Source organism: Dreissena polymorpha, chromosome 1 (assembly GCF_020536995.1).
Source record: "Dreissena polymorpha isolate Duluth1 chromosome 1, UMN_Dpol_1.0, whole genome shotgun sequence".
NCBI lineage: Eukaryota > Metazoa > Mollusca > Bivalvia > Myida > Dreissenidae > Dreissena > Dreissena polymorpha.
Window position 1 is genome coordinate 181,220,234 of NC_068355.1, and position 9,157 is coordinate 181,229,390.

The 9,157-nt window shown below is 34.6% G+C and overlaps 1 long non-coding RNA gene across 35 annotated transcripts; it reads right to left on the reverse strand.

Moving 5' to 3' along the window:
* Nucleotides 1-656: 656 nt before the first annotated feature.
* LOC127864057 (uncharacterized) lies at nt 657-7,372 on the reverse strand. 35 transcript variants are annotated; one of them, XR_008041506.1, is made up of 7 exons: nt 7,224-7,372; nt 4,007-4,165; nt 3,919-3,962; nt 3,435-3,654; nt 2,995-3,302; nt 2,775-2,950; nt 657-2,686 (listed from the first exon to the last, which is right to left on the reverse strand). It is a non-coding gene; the product is annotated as an uncharacterized LOC127864057 (long non-coding RNA). The 35 variants fall into 35 exon arrangements; XR_008041428.1 differs by having other exon boundaries at nt 3,435-3,698; XR_008041497.1 differs by having other exon boundaries at nt 3,831-3,962.
* Between the last annotated feature and the right edge of the window lie 1,785 nt (nt 7,373-9,157).

Consider the following 9,157-nt stretch of genomic DNA (forward strand, 5'->3'; position numbering starts at 1 on the left):
TGATTTAGTAAATTATTATGTATGACGACGTCTCAATAACGTCTCTGTCACCATGATGAAAAGTGTGCAAACGTCTTAGTGGTGTCTTTCCTTAAAGCGATTTCCTTAACGTTACGTCAAGTTTATACTGAATGCAAAGACGATGGTTTGCTCAAGTCTTAATCCAGTCATTGTTACCATTTTCACATTAGAGACCCATGTGACATTGACACTTTACCGGAGAAATCCAAAATCAAACGATATTAAATCTCCGCGAACGCCAATTACAATGTGAAAGCTCTTAATGGAATATTTCATAAGATATTGACTGTAAACCAATGTCGACCAAAGTATGACGGCGAACTAATGGACGGATAGGCCAAAATCAATATGTGTCCCCTAGTTTGAATAGGGGAGCAAATATAGTACTAATACAACGATTCATAGTATTTTTATTTGAATTCACAACACTTTTTCACAGTACAATACTTTTCCCATTTAAATGAGATAACTTGTAGTTATCTACTTTAAATAGTGTGCAGGAACAGACTTGGATCAGCAAAAACACATCACTAACATAAACATAAAATGTAAAAATTGCATCTCAAAGTATCAATTAAGTTCAATGCAAATATGCTTGTATGGTAACAATTGTTTGATATGCATTTAAATTAACGCAAAATGTAATTTTATTTTCTATGTATCAATATGATTAATTTGAAACATTTCACACAATTAACAAACATCAAGCTATTTTCAGCTGTTAAGCAACAGAACAACAATGTTTCATGCATTCAATTACAGTTCATTATAAACAATCACATGTTTAAGGAAATATGGTCAAACTGTTACACAAATAGTAAACTGCCGCTATCATCAGCCATAAGTCAATTATTATCATGTATAATATAAATACAAGTACAATATAATTGCTACAATATACACATGTCTTTAACAGACATTTTTTTTAGCAGAACATTTCCTCTATCGTCGCAATTGCAAAACTGTAAGCATTGTATGGAAAACTAAATTTTATGATTTCAAATAAATGCCATTATATTTTTATTACACATGTTTTGTAACACTGAGTATCATATTGTACCATAACTATTAATTCATTGAACAGACGTATATTAGTTTAGTAAGTATTCCACAAAACCCAAATACAAACTGATGGCTGAGTATTAAGTGTGTCATATTTTTGATAGCTGTATGAATGCACTTGTTATGTTGAGAGATGAACAAAATCATTATCTAACAAGGGATACAACTTTTTTTCAAGCAAAAACATCCCTCTATCTTGCTTAAAAATATTCATCACTCTCGCTTGATTTGCAATTGACTGATTTCCACATTGAATATATTAATTTTTCTTAAAATAATGCAAAATAAAGTTAAACCAATCTTTCAATAGTTGCTTGACTTTATCTAATGAAAAGCAGTACATATACTAGTAACAAGATGTTCCTTTTGCCTAAAGCATAATTTATTAGCCTCTTCAGAATGTGTTGTTCTGTATCATTAAGAAAGTTTTAAATGAGCATCTCCACAAGCAATGTTTTTTTATATTATCTGGCACCTAAAAGATGTACACGATGAAAATTGTTATTACAAATAAATGTTAACAGCAAAAATCAAAATGGCAACAATAAACGCATGATTTACATTGCAAATACAATCATTTCACAATCGCTATATATACAAGTGACTAATGTACTGACCGATATATACAGTGAGCACGAATTATTGGTCAAGTTAATCTGGTCGTCTAAATGCCTATACACAAACATAAAGCATAATAAACTTTACAAAAACAAAAAAATAATTATCATAACTTTGGCCATTATTCCTACACCTCATATTTTCATTTTTAAATACTCAGTTCCAAAACAAATAAAGCATTTTAAGCAACACAAAAGTCATTCATAAATCATATTCATGCAAATTAATAAATAACTGGTCGTGAATAGAGAATAGACAATTTAAGGAAGATTAAATGATTTTGTCTAAAATTAATCAATATTTTCAAGAAATTGTTAGACAATAAACAATATTCTTGATAAAAACCTGACACCAATGGGCACACTTAAGAGTATCAAAGCCATAGCATAAACATTCTCCATCTGGCTAAACAATTCTTGTAACTACCACCTCTATATTACAGGTTAAGCCACAAAAAACTGAAGCATGTCTCATTACATGAAAATAATACATTTCTTTAAATTTTGTCGAAGTTACCAGCATCATTTAAACAGCTTTGACAAATGTCAAAATCAACATTCATAGACATATATTTACTAACATTATATTTTCCTTAACATTTCCAAAATAAAATGTCATAATACAGACACAGTAATTGGATAGACTTGTAAATTTTGCGCTTAAAATACTATATAACATTATTTCTTTTATCAAGTAATCTTAATCTTATTATATTTAAATATAGTTATTTAAAGCCTTCAACATAAAATGACTGACAGCATCATAGTTCCAATAAAACATGAACTATTGTTTTTCTTTGAACACAACTTAGTGGTCACATAAAAACATTGCTGGCCACAAGACTTTCTTGCTTTCCATTTTTTGTTGTGATTTTTCACTATGCGATTTCTGTCTGAATCAAATCACTAATTTTCAACGTGTTCCAATTCCAAAGATGAGACATTCAATTGTACATGTTCACACCAGACATGGAGTATGTAGAGACCTTCAATTGTACATGTTCACACCAGACAAGGTGTATGTAGAGACCTTCAATTGTACATGTTCACACCAGATATGGAGTATGTAGAGACCTTCAATTGTACATGTTCACACCAGACATGGAGTATGTAGAGACATTCAATTGTACATGTTCACACCAGACATTGGGTATGTAGAGACCTTCAATTGTACATGTTCACATCAGACATGGAGTATGTAGAGACCTTCAATTGTACATGTTCACACCAGACATGGAGTATGTAGAGACCTTCAATTGTACATGTTCACACCAGAAATGGAGTATGCAGAGACCTTCAATTGTACATGTTCACACCAGACATTGGGTATGTAGAGACCTTCAATTGTACATGTTCACACCAGACATGGAGTATGTAGAGACCTTCAATTGTACATGTTCACACCAGACATGGAGTATGTAGAGACATTCAATTGTACATGTTCACACCAGACATGGAGTATGTAGAGACCTTCAATTGTACATGTTCACACCAGACATGGAGTATGTAGAGACCTTCAATTGTACATGTTCACACCAGACATGGAGTATGTAGAGACATTCAATTGTACATGTTCACACCAGACATTGGGTATGTAGAGACCTTCAATTGTATATGTTCACACCCGACATGGGGTATGCAGAGACCTTCAATTGTACATGTACACATCAGACATGGGGTATGTAGAGATCTTCAATTGTACATGTTCACACCCGACATGGAGTATGTAGAGACCTTCAATTGTACATGTTCACATCAGACATGGGGTATGTAGAGACCTTCAATTGTACATGTTCACATCAGACATGGGGTATGTAGAGACCTTCAATTGTACATGTTCACATCAGACATGGGGTATGTAGAGACATTCAATTGTACATGTTCACACCAGACATGGGGTATGTAGAGACCTTCAATTGTACATGTTCACACCAGACATGGGGTATGTAGAGACCTTCAATTGTACATGTTCACACCAGACATGAGGTATGTAGAGACCTTCAATTTTACATGTTCACACCAGACATGAGGTATGTAGAGACCTTCAATTGTACATGTTCACACCAGACATCGGGTATGTAGATACCTTCAATTGTACATGTTCACATCAGACATGGGGTATGTAGAGACCTTCAATTGTACATGTTCACACCAGACATGGAGTATGTAGAGACATTCAATTGTACATGCTCACACCAGACATGGGGTATGTAGTGACCTTCAATTGTACATGTTCACACCAGACATGGGGTATGTAGAGACCTTCAATTGTACATGTTCACACCAGACATCGGGTATGTAGATACCTTCAATTGTACATGTTCACACCAGACATGGAGTATGTGGAGACTAGCACATCTTAAACAGCATTTATATCTCTGAGCTTCTTTGGTATGACTGGGGCTAATATGATAACTGTAGCAACAGGCTGTCCTTCTGATTTGCCGGGTTGATTTCGTCAATGTCTGAAAAAAAGAAAGATTCATAACAGTAAATGTCAGTTTGTCATTTTATGTGTGTTACCCATGATAAACAAGTACAATAATAGCACTTTTATACATTGAGTTACATTAAAAGTTAATTATAACCACTTTACTACCAACTAACTTTAAGTCTCTCCATCAATCAGGAAATATGGAATGATATTCCATAAACATACATTTTTCAATTGGAAAAATATTTCCTTATCATTTACAACAATTAAGAAAGGGCCAGCTAGCCAATAGAAAATAAAACATGTTGAAAAGAGTTTTTCTGAGATGTCTGCTGTGAAGTAGGCAAAAAGTCACCGATGCAACCACATTTTACTTTTGACTGAAAACTTTACTACTATGAAAGAACAAGAGCACCGCATAACAGGTGCCACGCTCGGCTGCGAAAGCTTGTCAGAAATTATTATTTTTTGTTTAGAGATCACAGTGACCTTGACCTTTGACCTAGTGACCCAACAAGAGATGTGTTCGTCAGAAACAATGCCCCCTACTGCGCCGCTTTGAAATAAAATTTATATTTATCATTTTGCAGGAATAGAAATCATCTCCCTTTAAAGCTTATTACTTCCCTTGGATTTTGTCCAATCCAACCGGGGGGGGGGGTATGTAATAAACATGAAAGAAATGATAATTATATAATTAATAAAAAAACATTGACCAATCTATCATTTGAGTTATAAATAATCAAAATAATTAATCTGTACAGTAACTGTGAAAAGAACTTCCATTCTTGGTAAGGAAATATATAATATGCAGGGGTGGCGAAATCTAAAAAAACTATACTTGTCCACGGACAACCATTTAGGAAATTTAACTTGTCCGTTGCTGAACTTCACTAGTCCGTTAATGTTTATATAAATTATAAACGCATTTATTGATTAATGTTACAAAGTGTGGAATATATCAAAATGAGTATGATTTGCTTGTTTTGTTTATAATTGTATTTCAATTTGTACATTCATTATAGCAGTATATTATAAACAATATAAAGACTTTCTCAATGTTTAAATCTTGCGAAGCTAGTGTTATTAAAACATGTGCTGAACATAAGTACATTGTAATCTTAACAAATTAAACTAGTCCAATATGTGGACCTCATCAGACTGAGGCTCCGCTACTGGTAGCAATTTGATTATATAAACTGGTAACCATTGAAAATCGGTTAGCCAAGTTTCTTGAAAAGTTCTGGTGCGTTTACTTAGATCATATTTTTTATCATAATCTTTCTTAGTTTTTTGGGAGGTGGGCTGCTCAAAGCTTCGGGTTTCTGCTCTGTTGTTGAAGATTAAAAAAAAAGTTTCATCTTTACCATTAAAGTCGTCTTAAATAACAAGGTAGACTGTGTTTTGATTATCTTAGATTGCTACTTTTTATTTCCATCTGATTGTAAAAATAAAGAAACCAGTGTGTACACTGTCTAACAGTCGGGCCGTTTGTTGAAAATGCGGCATGCTCCCGGTCTCTTATAGAATAAGGGAGATTACTGCGCAGGAAAGTGCACGTATTTTAGCTTGATTGCTCCGCAAATAGCACTGACAATGTAATCGCGTGTCAACATCCGGTTTTGTAAAACTTAATTACGGCTTTAATACAATGTAATTTTGTATACCTGGACACGACTTTTAAAAAACTTGTTGTCCACGGACAACTTAATTGAAAAAAAACAGTTGCCCAGACAAGCAAATGTACGACTCGGGCAACTCGGACATTTGATTTCGCCACCCCTGATATGACATTTATAATTAAATAAATTACTTCCCTTGAAAATAATTGTCTCTAACAAATCTCTATTTTGAGTAGCAAATAATTAAAAGCCACTACCGTGACTGTAGATTCACCACTCAAAATGTGCAGCTCCATGAGATACACATGCATGCCAAATATATCAAGTTGCTATGTTCAATATTGATTAGGTATCTCCCTTTAAAGCTTATTACTTCCCTTGGATTTGTATTTTTTACCGTAGACCGTAAAGGATGACCTTGACCTTTTACCATGATGTGTTTGTCAGAAACAAAATGCCACCTTCTGCACCACTTTGATTTATTTAACAAAAATATATACGTTGGCAGGTCAGATAACTATGTCCATTTAAAGCTTATTACTTCCCTTGGATTTGTTTTTTGACCCTTGACCTTGAAGGATGATGTTCACCTTGAAATTTTACCACTCAAAATGTGCAGCTTTATGTGATACACATGCACGCCAAATATCAAGTTTCTATCTTCAATATTTAAAAAGTTAAGGCCAATGTTAAGGTTTTAGCACGACGCCTACGCCGGACGGCCGACGACGAGCTGGCTATGACAATAGCTCGGGTTTTCTCCGAAAACAGCCGAGCTAAAAATTAACCAAAACTAGAGCTTCGTCACAGACGTGACTAATACTCTACATGCCGCATTGACACTGAATATTTTGCATGTTGCATTCACAAAAAAACAGCGGACACCATCCTTAATGTTTAAAATGAACTAAGTGACCCCGTGACCTAGTTTTTAACCTGGCAAGGCCCATGTTTGAACTTTACCTACACATCATCTTGATACAAATTCTAACCAAGTTTGGTGAAGCTCTGATGAAAACTACTTGAATAAGAGAGCGGACACCATACTTAATATTTAAAACGCACTAAGTGATCCAGTGACCTAGTTTTTGACCCGGCATGATCCATATTCGAACTTGATCTAGAAACCATCTAGATACAACATCTGACCAAGTTTGGTGAAAATCGGATGAAAACAACTTGAATTAGAGAGTGGACACTTAATACGAACCGAATGACTGACAAGCTCACTCCTATATACACCCCTAAACTTCATTTTAAAGGGAATAAACAAGAAGGAAAGTTCACATGATTGTAAATATGTCTGATTTTATCACACAAGAAGCAATACTTTTCTAGGTCACACATGACAAAAAAAAACACATCTGGATTGAAAGATGTATGGACACAAAAGGGTAAATCTACATGCACCCACCAATCTCTGAAAGTGAGGCCATGAAAAAGCATGCACATGACACGAAAACTCACCCAAGGTTCGCTCTGCATGATTTTCATAGACTAAGGGTTGTGAAGCATGGGGATCTCAGAATCTGGAGACGATGACTGCCGCTGGTTCACTTGCTGTGACTGCAAATGCTCCTGGGACATACTCATTTCTCTGCTTCCCAGGTTTTCAGGAATAAAAGTAAATCGTGCGTCAAAAAAATTAAAGACAATACTAGCGTTTTCAAGGACAAACAAAACTAATTTAAACCCGACAAAACACTTGTCAGTGTTTCGACCTTTCATATCGACAATGCCATGTCAAAATATTTAACTAGAGCCACGATGTTCTGGTGATGTAAAGCGATTTAAAAATGTGAAGGCAATTAAGCTAAAATAATTAGAGAGGAAAAACAAGTTCATTTTGGTTTATCACCAAACTTTTTTTTAAAGAATGTTTAAATAAAAACAAGAGCTCCACGGTCTGTGACAGATACCTCCCAAAACAGAGCCTTGACACCCACCACTCAATCCTTTGATGACATATCGAATGAATACCAATTTAACACCTAATGTCACAGTGACCTTGACCTTTGAACAAGTGACCCAAATTTCAATAGACGTCCTCTACTGTCTAAGACCGATGCACATGTTCAGTATCAAGCCAATTGGTCAATTTTTTTACAAGTTATTAATCGGACATGATTTTAGCATTTATTGCAACAGTGACCTTGACCATTTACCTAGTGACCCCAATTTCAATAGGGGTCATCTACCGTCCATGGCCAATGCACATGTGAAGTATCAAGCCAATAGTCAATTTGTTGACGAGTTATTGATCAGAAAGGATTTTCACACGTATTGTGACTGTGACCTTTGACCTAGCAACCCCATTTTCAATAGAGGTCATCTACTGTCCAAGGCAAATGCATATGTGAAGTATCAAGCCAATTGGCCAATTTGTTGACAAGTTATTGATCTGACATGATTTTCATAATTATTGTGACAGTGACCTTTACCTTTGAAGTAGTGACCCCAATTTCAATAGAGGTCATCTACTGTCCAAGACCAATGCACATGTGAAGTATGAAGCCAATATATCAATTTGTTGATGAGTTAGTTATAGGAAATCAACTGGTCTACCAGCACACGAACGACAGACCGGCAAACATCCCGCAAAACAATACACCCCCACTTCTTTGAAGTGGGGCATAAAATACACGTGGTGGGTTAACAAGAAATGGTTTAAATATACTTGTTCTAGAAAAAGTGTTATACATATATGAAGATTTACCAAATGCAACACTTTTTTATGTTTTAGTACAATAACAAAAACTAAAGTGAGAACAGTTAAAAAGTAATTTACTTGTGTTTTATTTTGAAATCACTTGAATTTACAGGGTTTACATTTACGCACTGTTATTTTTTAAAGACAAAATTAACATTGAATACATTGATATAGTGACTCATCTGAGAATACGCCAAAGACAAGTGCAAGTATGACAGCTTGTTTATTGCAATAGACATGTGCACAGGTCGGTACTGGATTAGTCTCTTTATAGGCAGGACTCTATTTCTAATAGGGGTCAGATGCAAAGTCGTATACACACTTTTTTTAATTGCATCCTTACAAACTGACAAAAAGTATGGTGGAAAAAACGTGTCAGAATAAGTGCACTGTTGTATATTAATTTAATATTTTAAATTGATTTACGACAAACACAATGTCCTATTGATATTCAACACACATTTGCATTTTTCAGAAAAACAAGAGCTTGTCACAATAGTGCCAAATCCCTGCCGAAATGTGTTTGCGTGTATGACAACATTTGTTTTAGAGAGTAGAAAAATATTTGTAAAACATGGCACCTGTGCCATCAATTTATATTTCAAGGATCAATTAGTTATATAGTGTTTGAGATATGCTGTAGAGAATAAAATAAAAGGAAATAAAAGAAAGTGAGGTAATTAAAGAAGAG